Source organism: Tachypleus tridentatus, chromosome 13 (assembly GCF_004210375.1).
Source record: "Tachypleus tridentatus isolate NWPU-2018 chromosome 13, ASM421037v1, whole genome shotgun sequence".
Taxonomy (NCBI): Eukaryota; Metazoa; Arthropoda; class Merostomata; order Xiphosura; family Limulidae; genus Tachypleus; species Tachypleus tridentatus.
Window position 1 is genome coordinate 82465098 of NC_134837.1, and position 14150 is coordinate 82479247.

General features: G+C 35.3%; 1 pseudogene; it reads left to right on the top strand.

The window, feature by feature from the left end:
- The first annotated feature begins 4348 nt into the window (after nucleotides 1–4348).
- Nucleotides 4349–14150, top strand: part of LOC143236209 (TNF receptor-associated factor 4-like) — a 23110-nt pseudogene continuing 13308 nt past the window's right edge.

Consider the following 14150-nt stretch of genomic DNA (forward strand, 5'->3'; position numbering starts at 1 on the left):
CCAAATAAAACATTTGGTTGGTATGCTGTCAGAAAAATGTTTCAAAAACTGTTGACGTAATGCTTCTTCTTTCATAAGTATTGACTAGCCTTTCTGCAAATTTTTTATCACGAGAATTGTACCGATATACAGACCTGTTAAAAAATGTCATGTGTTACTATTTTAAATAACGGGAATTTTAATTTGAGCTTAACAGTTAATTAAATGCTTATAAGTATCAAATTTATGTTATTGCCAACAAGCTTTGTACACACAATTTCCTCTTTACACACAAATGTATTTTAATATACAAATAATAATATTTATAATAACGGTTATTACTAACAATTATTACAAATGATTTTTTATATACAAGAGTTTTACAAGCTTACAAACTATACCGAGTCTTATATCCTAGTCTAGAACAAGATCTTTTATCAATGGCCCATGTCTGCGACGAATAAATTAATTCTGAGTTGGTTTCATTACACTTCTCGTAACTTAACAATGCCTTTTCTCGGCTAGCCTCACACCTATTTCACACCTATTCCACCGAATATATTTAATGCCCTCGTAGAAACAGTGACGTCCGAAGTTATTCACTGAAGTTAAATGGTTTGTAATGTTCGAAATGTATATAAATGTTGCTGAAGAAATTGTGTAGTTTTCCGATTAATAGACGTTAATCACAAATATAGCTTCCTTGGCCTACAGCGTACTGACTGCAGCTGTCCAATAATAATACTCTTTTTGTCTCTCTTAGGCCTAGCATTGCCAGTTGATTAGGGCACTTGAATCGTAATCCGAGGATCTCGGGTTTGAATCTTCGTCACACTAAGGATGCTCGACCTTTCAGCCGTGGTGCCGTTATAATGTGACGATCAATCCCAATATTTGTTTGTTAAGAGAAACCTTCAATCTAGCATTACACTGCTAAATTAGATACGGCTAGCGCAGATAGCCTTCGAGAAGCTTTGCACAAAATTCAAAACAAAACAAACAGTCTTGTCTTACACAACTAAATTAGGGACGGCTAGCGCAAATAGACCTCGTGTAGCTTTGGACAAACAAACACCAATAAATTATTCACAAACATATTTTAGATTGTAAATTACTGATCTATATATGTCTAGCTCAGTATTTTATGATAAATTAAATTTATGTAGAAACTATATCTGTGAAGTGTTTTAAACAGGTTGTTTTTTGTTGCAATAATGTATAATCATATATAACGACAACGTATTATAATTTACTTGTTCTGCTTTTGTTTTCATAAAATTATCTTCCACATTAAACTGTAAATTCTGTCACCTCTTCCTTTCATGACATCCTAGCAAAACGCCCATCAGAGGAGTGACATGAAACACTTGTCTTAACTCCGGTCACTTTTCTTCCTCTATTATCTTTATTACGTCCAATAATAGTTATGTTTATTTCTTTATGATACAATATATTTTTATCCTTCAATTCTTCTTTAGTATCATATAAACTACTTTACAGTATCTGTAGTCAAATTAGTTTGTTTTCAATCATAAGCTTATAAATTCATAATCAGCCTTTCTTTGTCACCAAATTAGTACAGACGTAAAAAGTCTGTTTAGTTTGTTTTAAATTTCGGTAAAAGCTACTTGAGGGCTATCTGCGCTGGTACCTACTTTTTCAGCGTAAGACCAGAAGGAAGACAGCTAGTCATCACCACCCACCTTGAGCTACTCTTTTAGCAACGAATTGTAAGATTGACCTTCATATTATAACACCCCCACGTCTGAAAAAGCAAGCATGTTTAGTGCAACGGGAATTCGAACCTGCGACCTCAGATTACGAATCGAGTGTCTTAACCACTTGGCCATGCCGGGCCAGATTTAAAAACAGAAAAGCAATAACTTCTCAAAATTAGAAAAATTCTCAACTACGTAAACTGAATATTATGGTAAAATCTATTACAATCCTTCAGTCAAGTTAGCAAGTTTGCATTAAAATTACTACTTAATAATGTATCTTATTAACTTCACCTTAATTATTCCTAGCTGTGCACTACATACTAAAGTGAAACACATACAAGAAAATCATGACACAACTAATCAAACGTTCCTGTGCTGTTGGAGTATTTATAGAATTTTCACATTTATTTCTCATCACTTGAAGTGTTTTTTCTCTCACTTTTTTCAACAAGTTCTGTTTACCTACTCTCCTACTGTCAATTCATGTCACCTTTTTTTTTTCGCCACTCTGAAGGAGTGCGATCTCCTACTGTTAGTTCAGTTTTGCTGCTTTATAAAGCTCTACCTTTTCATGCTAGTAGTTCTCTCACTGTCATTGTAATTTCGTTAACTAATTTAGACGAGTCACATTTGGAACCGCTACTTTGGTGTTAAAACACTACTGTTAATCAGATTTCCGTTTCCTTTTCCTTTTACAAGTTTTGTACTTTTCAGTGGTAAAACTAGAACCTAATATATAAATTAAAACATAAAATACAAACTTACTCCTTATTTTATTCTATGAAGCAATGCTTCGTGGAAAATAATTAAAAGAACGTCTACTCGCATCCTGTTAAAACAGAACTGACCTTCTTCTTCAGTAAGATAACAAACAAGCCTTTAGCAACAGTAGCCTAGAAAATAAGGCATTTTGACAATCGTATTATCAAAATAAAATAAACTCATGCAAAGAAAAACAACACTGCAGTTGCCCACTTACCGGATTAGGATTTAAATGATTTAGACAGAAATGAAGAGAAAATGTTACGCCTTCTCCACCCACGTAGAAAATACACGAAATAACGTATTCCAAAATTAAGCGATAACTACTGAGCGTTGTAATTAAATTGTTTGTGTGTCACTTGGCGTTGCTCCAAAATAATATTCACATTTTCGTTATTTAACACGTGGCGCAGAATAAAATATAGCTACCTATATAAGTGCCAATTTCCCCTACATCATGCTTTCTGAACGTAAAGCTTCGCAGTTGCTTTGCATATGTTGCCATTTGGTAAATACAAGTACAAACGACATTTGTTCGCCTTTCTCCTTCCATAAGAAAACAAAGATACAAAACTATCATACAAGTATAATGTCTGTAGATGTAATAGCCCCCACTCCCCAGTGGCACAGCGATATATCTGCGAACTTGACTCGCTAGAAACCAGGTTTCGATACCGCTGGTAGGCAGAGCACTGATTGTTTATTCTTTAGCTTTGTGCCTACCTTCAAGCAAATAAAGTAGATATATTTGTCAATTTAGGTTTACCGGTGAACAATGGATGCGATAAACGTGAAGCTCAGCAGTTTTGGTGGGTTTTTTTTGTGGTTAAACGCTAAATTACACAGTGAATATATATGTGTTCTGCACACCACAGGCAGATACAACGACTTTTAACATTGGAAGCCCTAAGACCTATCGCCACGCTGCCATTTCTACATCATACTTAATTGTTGCACTACGACAATTTTGTTTTATTTCTGTAAATGAATTGAATATTTCTTTATTCTTTTCTTATCGAATAATTAATACAAACCCATATAATCAATATAAATTATCACAACTGGCGTAGCTACGTAACCTTCATCATAACACGTTAAAATATGCACCTTTCAGTATACCTGGGGTCTTTACTGACTCCGCCTATGTTTAATGATCATAACTTTGAAGCTATGATTTAGATGTTGAAAGGTTAGCATACTGGCTTCTCATAGCAGTGTACAGATAAACTGTAAGAAAGACTGAGTACCATTAGTATACAATATGTGATTTATTAATACAAAATATGAAATTTATTTATATCAATTTTCTCATATGTAGACAACAAATTGTCATCATTGACATATATTTCGATAATTTCGGGCCACTCTTCTCTCATTGACATCTCACAATTAAAATTAACAAAATATTGAATGAAGGAAAAGATTGCTCGAATATGTAACAAAAAACACCAAATTGAACGAAAATGTGCTTGGGGTACGAATGGGTCTAAGGGGGTCGAACTACATCAAACTTTGTTTGAGAGATAAACTAATGCCTAATTCTGGGCATCATGTAAGCAAAACATAAAGTGTTTCTCATACACTGCTGGCCAATAAACATAGAGAAAAAATATGCATTTTGCGTTGTTAGACTCAACCACTCATTTGAGTAGAACTTCGAAAGATGAAAGTAAGAAAAGAGAAAAACACTATGAAATTAGCCTAAATACTAGCTGGTCAAAAGTTTAAGACCATATAAAAAAGCAGTCTTAAAGAGGGTAGGAAATGCCCAACAAGATTTTCTCAATAGTGAAAAGCACGGTCGTGACAATACTAACTATTGAACTGGAAGGTCCAGGATAACCAGCAACAAGTGGCAGAAGTTATTAAAAGTGCTCCTAAAACTGATGGAGCTCAAGTTCGACCTGATTACTGGCTGGAAAAGATCACAGCAAATAGTTGCACCAAATATTTTATTAGTTAGCCCAGCTCTTTCAGTGTTGGATGATGGTGCAAAAGTGAGCTTTGGGTTTCTGATAAAAACAGAAACATTGAAAAAGCTGGTAGACCTCTTGATATTTCAAGCCTTCTGAGTGTGACTTATTTTATGTCCAGTAAATAACGACTTTATTCTGGTGAAGGGAAATAGATTAGACGTTAGAAGTGAAATAGATCCTGGGCTAAGTTCATCAAGTGTAGGCTAAATGAATGAACAGTCGTCGAAGAGTTGACATTAGGTGGTGTTGGTTGCCTGTCTTTCTTTCTATTAGTACATAATATCAAAATCAAAGATGGGTACGCGAACACACTCTCACATAACTTTGCAAAAATATGTCAAAACAAGAAGTATATATTGTTTAAAAGAACAAACAAACTTGAAATTTTATCAGATTAAAAAAACAAAACTAGATTATAATAACGCTACATTGCCTAAACCACATTAAGTTAAGAGCTGTGATTCAGTCAATGCAATTATTCTTCAATCCTGTTATTGATTAATTTTGAGCCAATAAACAAACTTACCCGAATATAGATGTAGATGATAAAATTTATGTTTTAATAATTACGATAAATATTCATTTTTTTTCACTTGAAATCGATTTATTGTTTTGTTTTCAATTTCGCGCGAAACTACACGAGGGCTCTCTGCGCTAGCCGTCCCTAATTTAGCAGTGTGAGACTAGAGGGAAAGCAACGAGTCATCATCACCCACCGGTGACTCTTGGGCTACTCTTTCATCAAGGAAAAGTGAGATTGGCGGTCACATTATAACGCTCCTACGGCTGAAAGGGCGAGTATGCTCGGTGCAACCGGAATTCCAACCTGCAACCCACATATTACGAGTCGAGTGTCTTAACCACCTGGCCATGTAATTTTATTTTAAACCGTAATCTTCTCAAAATCTTATTTAGTTTATTAACAGAACAAGGACAAAAGTAAAAAGGATAATTCGGTTTTGTTATTAAAATTTTTGTTAAAAAAATAAACCTTGGAATATACAGTTAAATAGCTACTCTTAACATTGATTTCCTTTTCACCAATGTTCCAGTTGAAGAGATGGTTGTTTTGTGTTGCTAATTATATTCAATTTATTCTGTTAGAAGTGAGTGGTATTATTAAGTTCAGCTTGACTGTGTGTGCGCGCGCACTGAATGAGAAAGTTATTCTTACCTTAAATAATAATTACCTTAGATAATAATTACAATTCATTAAATATAGTTCACACTGTAACAACTGTTGATTAACAATGATGACAAAAATAGTGTCATGACTACAATTATTCCATGCGACCTGAATAAATTTTGGTATCAGCGAAACGCCTCTTAAGCAATGAATATTACAGCTATAGTGCTGTCTAATTTATTTAAGGTCAGTGTCCATTCGCTCCCACTTAAAATAACGACTTAATTTTAATCCTTTGTCGCTTTACTAAATGAATGTTTTATCACACATTTAAAACACCAGATATTCGCTTTACATCTAACTGTAAGCATAAACACACACCTTCAGTATAAATTATAAAAACCTCATATTCTCTAGATATATGGAGACGTAATATTGGATCAAAATCACAATCACAGTTTTATTCCGAACCACTACACACTTAATTCTACGTATCTGGATGATACACACACCATCACAAGTTTTTTGAAATGTTGTTAAAACAATTAAAGAACTAAAAAGCGGGGCAGGTATTTTGATTTAACACTCTGCACCTCAGGATAAGATGCAAGGCAATCGAGGGCACTTGGAAGAGTCCTTCTCTTCACTCTACTCGCGATGTCAGATTTGATGCAGGGCTAGTGATAAAGAGCTAAACCGAAAGAATTATAAGTTTACGAGATTGTGACGAGTCGATGTAAACTAATCATCGAGCAGGAAGAGGATCCAAATATTTTATTACTATTTAAATATTCAGTCCTAAAAAATGAACTGGATAAAGTTACGAACGATTATTTTTTTCCAAAATCGTGCACTTATGAGCAATGGAAACCATCAGACGTGCCAGCTTCAGAGGACTAGGCTATAGTTTACTAAATAGTTTGCAAAGCAAATCAAGTTGTCTATGAACTCCCCATAAGAGGTCACGGAGGTTTTAATAATATATGTGACAAAATTATAGACATTTCTTTTGGCCAAAAATCAGGCAAGATGTTTCTCACCTTTGTGAAATCTGTCATATATATCAATTGGATGGAAACCCCGACAAGAAAATTTCTGTTACTCCTTTGAAGTCTATATCAGTTTTTAAAGAACACCGCAGTCATTCAACTATTGATTATGCTAAGCTAGCAAAAATAGCATTTGTGTTTAATCACTTTCAAGTGCTATGGAATTTTATTATCATTAGGTTATTTGTATTAATTGTGTTATATATTGTCATGATTTTTGAAATTGTTTAATTCTTTGAAAATGTATTGTATTTAATATATTTTTATCAATGTGTATATTTATGTAACATCTGACTAAAAAATTGTTTAACACCAATTTTTAATTGTCTAAGGCAGGAGGTGTAACAGATTTACTTTTGTACATTTGTTTTAGTACCTTTGTTTGTCTCAGTATCGTTGTTTAAAGCATGTCAAGTATATGGCTGGACGCGTATTGCGCAAGTTCTGTCCATTTTTTAAATTTTAAGAAGATTCTGGAGAGCAGCAATCAATAATATGTGGTTCATGAAAACGTTAGCGTGTTTTTGAACATTCTTGAACCTTCGGGAAATTCCTTATGATTTGTGTGAAAGCAGCTAGCCGAGATACAATAATAGAAAATTACAGTTACAATCAGTGTGCTCTAGGCCTCTGAAGCTACAATTGTAATTTACGACTATTAATCAGAAAACAATAGAATTTTGACCCAGAGTGTTTATAGATTTCGAACAAACCGTTTAACTTCAGTGAATTAACTTCGGATGTTAGTATTTCTACAAGTATATTGAATGTTTCTTTCAAATAAAAGTCAGCGGTGACGCCAATCAAGCTAGCTTGCTTAAGGGAGGTGTCACAATATCAACTCAGAATTAATTTGCTTGTCGTGAACCGAGATCGTCAATAAAATATTCAGTTCTATACCAGTTATAAGACTCAGTATTGTTTGTAAGTTTGTAAAACCCTTGTAAATAAATCATCATTTATAATAACTGTTACTAATAACCCTTACTATGAACTGTATTGTGTTTTTGTTTATATATCAAAACATATTTGTGTTAAAAAAGAAAACTGTGTGTATAAATATTGTTCGCAAATATCATATGGTTGATACATATTAACATTTATTAACTTTTGAATTAAAATTAAATTTCCGGTTATTTGAAATCGTAATACGTAACGTACGTAACATAATAAATCTGAGACTTGTCCTTAACACAAATGGTTATATACAACAGTGTAGCCTTAAACACCATATGTTTAGTTATCTGATAAAAAATATCATTTAGTATTTTACTAATTGTGATCTGTATCTCTAACAATATTGTGCACTTCAAAATTCAGAGCTTGTAACATTTCTAAGTAAACTGAAATAATGAGTGGATATAAAACAAACTATCTACTTATATCAAAAGTAAAAGTCAGTTTGGTAATGAGTAAACATCACAATGAGTTACGTCGAGGGTTTAGGAAACGAAAAATCTGGTTTCGATATTTGCGTGGACAAGACCCCAGATACCCCATTTTGAAGCTTTAAGATTTACAAAAACAAACGTTAAAATGTATTACACATTCTCAGTGATATAACCCGTTCAAGAGCTTTAAAATGTCTCAATTAGCTATCTGATGTGTCCACCAGAAGGAATCGAATCCCAGATTTTAGTGTTGTAAATTCGAAGTCATTGCGCTGTCACATCAAGGAACGAACTTTAAAAATAAAAAAAAAACAGTCAGCACAACGAACTACGAGCAACTTACCTCCAATATCTCCCCACTGTACTCCCTGTGGCAGAATTTACAACTGGTCCTCCGATTAGACTACGATTATAACAGATAGTCTTCCATCAGCAACCTGGGAATCATAGCTGCGCACTGATTGGTGCAAGAGATCGCATCGTATTTACACGTATTTAAATGGCCCTTGGTGAAAAAAAAGAGCAACGATTCGATGAAAGCCACATCTCTTTACTTAAACATTTCAAAATTGTATATTAAAGAAACAATATCAAAGAAAAGACGAGTTCGAACAGGTATTAATATAAAACAGGATGTCTGGAAATCGTTAAGAATCTACTTTCTTCTGAATATGTGACTTGATAACAACTTCCGGATGCCCGGATATGCATCACAATAAGAAAAAACATAAATACACTGAAATTAATAATAGTTACAACACATCATTTTATAACTAAGTATAGCGTTTCAAACAATCGACTAATGAGAGCATAATATGTATCGTTACATAACACTGGTTTACAAAGAAATTGAGGCAAGCACAAAATAGCTGTTTTAACCTAATTTGGGGTGCTGAATTCAGATTTGAAACGTTACTCATCACCTCTAGTTTTTAGATATGCATACTGTACATTTTGTACACATACTGTACATAGAGGCGTATATGCATTCAGGGTTAATTTCTAATATTGTGTGACTTATGTCTTCTTTTTTAGTTATTATGCAATAAATGTAAGTGATAGCATTACATTATATATATATATATAGCTATATATCAAGACGGATTTTGGCAGTTAAGCGTAGCCAACACGTCTCAATCAACAGCCAGTGGTGCACTGGCAGTCAGCGCAGGAGGTTAGTGTCCCTCGACAATTGTGTTACACAATCTTTTGGGTATATATTTGTATTACAATTTCCAACGACGCACATAATTATTATTGCCTTACATATGATTTAATTTTACTTTGTTTGTTTTTTTTCAGATTCTCCAATGGCTTCAAGCTCGTCAAAACACCGAGGATACCTCAACAAGGCCAATTCTTTCTGCTACGTGTGTGGGGACTTCACGACAGTTGCACAGCGTCGAACCATCACTTCCCTCCTCAGAACTGCCTACTTTCATTATTTTGACTGTAAAATTGGTGATCAGGACAAATCTTGGGCTCCACACATCTGTTGTAAACCCTGCTACAATGGACTAACTGCTTGGTTTAATGGCAAGAAAGCGGCTTTCCACTTTGCAGTCCCGATGGTTTGGAGAGAGCCACGAAGCCATGCAGATGATTGTTATTTTTGTCTAACAAATATAACTGGTTTCAATGCATCTTCTAGAAAAAAGATCAAATATCCCAACCTTCCATCTGCTATGAGACCCGTTCCCCATTCAGATGATCTTCCTGTCCCAACACCTCCAGTAAATAAGGATCTTCTTTCCTCATCAGATGAAGAAATGCCTCCAAGGGAAGATTCTGCCAAGTGAATCTCTTCCGAAGATATTGACTCTTCTTATTCAGGAACAAGTGGCAACGAGCCACACACTGGATCACGCAAGAAGACCTGAATGACCTTGCTCGTGATTTGTATCTGTCAAAACAGCAGTCAGAGCTCTTGGCTTCGGCAGTGGAACCTAGTCCAGGAAGATGTAAAGATCACCAGTTTCAGGAATCGGAACAAAGACCTTGCTTCATTTTTCGACATGGAAAACAAGTTGTGCTACTGCACAAATGTACCTGGCTTGTTCACTTTCCTTGGTTTGCCACATAATCCTTCAAACTGGCGTCTTTTCATAGACTCTTCCAAGCGAAGTCTCAAGGCTGTGCTTCTGCACAACGGGAATAAATATCTCAGCATTCCCACTGCACACTCTGTCCATCTAAAGGAGTCCTATGACAATATGGAGCTTCTTTAGAAGCTGTTAAGTACAACCAGTACCAGTGGAGTCTGTGTGGGACCTCAAGGTCATTGGTCTTCTTATGGGTATGCAAGCGGGCTTCACAAAGTACTGTTGCTTTCTCTGTCTCTGGGATAGTCGAGCTGTATTCCAGCATTACAAGCAGAAAGACTGGGGGTCTAGAAGCACTTTCGTTCCTGGCAAACACAGCGTCAAGGAGAATCCTCTGGTTGACATGAAGAAGGTGCTTCTTCCTCCTCTTCACATCAAGCTTGGTTTGATGAAGAATTTCGTGAAGGCCATGGACAAAAATGGTGCTGCCTTCCAACACTTGTCTACTGTGTTCCCAGGTCTCAGTGCTGCTAAGCTCAAAGAGGGCATCTTTGTCGGACCTCAAATCCGAGAAGTGCTGAAGGATACTGATTTTGAGGAGCTTTTACCTTAAAGGAACTGAGAGCATGGGAAGCATTTAAGTCAGTCTGTAGTGGCTTCCTTGGTAACACACGCGTACCAAATTACCAAGCCTGTATTGAGAAGTTGCTAAAGACTTATGATGATATGGGATGCCGAATGTCACTCAAAATTCATTTTCTCCATTCCCACCTCAACATCTTCCCTCCAAACCTTGGAGCAGTGAGTGATGAGCACGGAGAAAGATTCCACCAAGACATTACGAAGATGGAGAGCAACTACCAAGGCAAGTGGAACCCCAGCATGATGGGAGACTCTGCTGGATGCTCTTGTGTGACATCCCGGAGGCAAAATACACCAGATCATCTACAAAAAACACACTTTAACGTCTGCGGTATATATGAATTGTGTACATTGTGTCATCCAAGTATATTATTCCGTCAATGCTTATCTATCCTGTTTTATCTGTAATAAGCTTCTGCAACTGTTGAAATAAGCACGTATATACTCTGTATATACTAAAATGAGGCTATTTAAAAGCCAAAAAACTAGAAGTGATAGAGCAAAACTGTTTATAAATTTGAATTCAGCACACCTTAAATTAGTAAAACACCTGTTCACAATTCTTGCCTTCAGACAAAAAATATTTTTTTTTGTAAACCAGTGTAATTGGAAAGTATGTTTACTTGTTTGTTTTTAGAATTTCGCACCAAGCTACTGAGTGCTATCTGTGCTAGCCGTCCCTAATTTAGTAGTGTAAGACTAGAGAGAAGGCAGCTGGTCATCACCACCCACCGCCAACTCTTGGCTACTCTTTTACCAACGAATAGTGGGATTGACCGTCACATTATAACGCCCCCAGGCTGAAAGGGCGAGCATGTTTGGCGCGACGGGATGCGAACCCGCGACCCTCAGATTACGAGTCTCACGCCCTTAACACGCTTGGCCATGCCGGGCCAATTGGAAAGTAAACGAAAGATGAAGAACACCTAAGCATGAAATAGTAACATACGTATTTTTTTTTACCAGTAATGACTACCAGATGAAGAATGTGTGAATTACATAAAATACTAAAACCATGTAAAATGCACAGATATACGTAACAAAACAAAGGGAATCCTCAACAGCCACGGCTATAACTAGGTCTAAAAGCGCTAAAAAAATAGACGTTTGTAATCTAAAAGTGTGTACTTAAAGAAAAAAAAAAACTCATAACAATTCTATGAGCCACCATGCCGCAGCTATAAACAAGTACAAGAATATATTACAATATAAAACTTTAAACCATTACTACACCAATTTTTTTATATTAGCATAACCGTACCAGCAGTACGTTTTCAAACAGTTATGTAAAACAGTTGAACCGCTCCAACAGAAAAACTGAATCATAACGATTTTTTAAAAACATTTACTAACCCCACATATAGACGACAGAAGAGCGTAGATGGGCCAAAGATACCATTCAATACAATTTGTCAGTTACACCTTTTCTCCCTCTCTCCATAAAGTTCGACAGGTTTACGATTTTCATTCAAAATAAAACTAATTGCAAAGAAAGACAACATTTCTCAAATATATTTGATGTTGGTAGATAAAGAAACGATAACATAAAGTAGGTTACCAACGCCCACCTCTGCAACTGTGAAAATATTTTAGGTTGCGATTCAACTATCTCTACACACACGTACAAAGTGATAGGAAATTACTGTACTTGTTCTAAATTGTCCTTTGTCGTAATTCTTGTGGCCTTATATCCCTCCTTTTGAGGCGAGACTCCAATTTGAGAACCACCAGTAACACAGTGGTATGTCTGCGGACTTTCAACACTATAAACCGAGTTTTGCTGCCCTGTGAAGCTTTGCGCTTTATTACAAACAATCTAATCAGAGAAACACCGAGATAAAAAATTAAAAAAAAGTGCCACAAACGACAGATAATCTATTTGTTACGATTAGTGATGGCACAAAGTGTAACAATATTTCGTATATTGCGGTCAAACATTATAATAAAAGTGACAGAACTCTGCCGTGTACAAATTTTATACATAAGGAAGTTGGACTTTAAAACCTACGTTACGAGAAACGTTAGTGTATATTAATCATGGTGTGCGAAAAGTTTCTGATTGTTCATCAAATTAAAGAAATAAAAGAAAAAATTTTGTTTGTTTAAAGTAAATACAAATCTACACGATGAGCTATATACCCAGTGTCAACATCTATTCTCGAAATTAAATTTTTAGGGTTACAGGCTTACAAAACTGGATTACCTCAGAAAAAGATCTGCCTCCTTAACGGTTATTCTTCGATTCTTATAAAAAGGCTGAAAATAGGCTTTGTTTGCGATAATGAAAGATTGTTGTGGTGTCCGTTTACAGAAAGTGCTTTAGTAGTTGGTAGATAATAGCTAGTTTTATTAGATATCTTTGTGACTTAAAAATGCTAAAGGTGTTGTAATCAGAAATGGTGTAAAGCTTAACAATGATATTTTGAAAGAAATGACAAAAAAAATGATTTTATAAGATGGGTTGTTTCAGCATAAACATTTTCTGAACTGACTGACTAAACATTTCTTATAAACTGTCAACAAAACAACTTACTCTTGGTTCTTTATCTACAGTTCAAATGAAGGTATAATATTTAACTTGGATAATTAATCCTCCGTGTCTACACTCTTGATATTGTTATCGTGGTAAAAAAAAGTCGAATATCATGTATCTACTTCAGTCAAAATTTACAATGTGCTTGAAAACATTAGAAGTTCAATTTACCGACATCAGTCAGTCGTTAGGTCCTAGAAAATACAAGAGTTACTACGTATATACACATTAAGAACAGCTGTGGAATATACTGAGAAGCAACGAACCAGACTAACACAAGTCAACGTCTCTGCTTCTGACTTTATTTCATAATTTCTTACACTTTCACCACTGACAAAAATTCACGAAACTTGTTAAATAAATGGGATACCATCTACTTATTTTGTGATTGATATTTGTACTTGTGCCGTAATAATATGTGTGTGGATTTAAAAAAAATAGAAGAATTTATTGTAGCTGGTAAGAGATTTTTAAGCTTCTGCGTTGCTTATACGACTACATCATATCTCTGTCTGGCTAACAGCTGTCCGTTATTCTTGTTTCAACTACACTATTTGTGTTCATTGCTAATTGCCTCATATTTGCTGATAAACCTACACGCGAATATAATCCTAGCGATGATGAAACGCTCAGACTTACGTAGCATTGAAGTCCTTTATTTCTGGATGAGATGTTTTGAAAAACTAATGTAACTACTTCAACCCTACTCGTGGAAAATGCAAAAAACGGAATTGGCAAAGATGCAGCCAATCACAACGATTTGAACTTCGAACCTTACGTGCACTTAGTAAGTGCTCTACCAGCTAGGCCGAACTATGAAGCACAAATTTGTTCCTGGATAGTATGTGTTATTTTTAATTGCTTATGTTGTAAAGTACAGAAAATGGCCATTATTCCCTTCAAACTTTGCGTTCGAGAGACCTGGATAA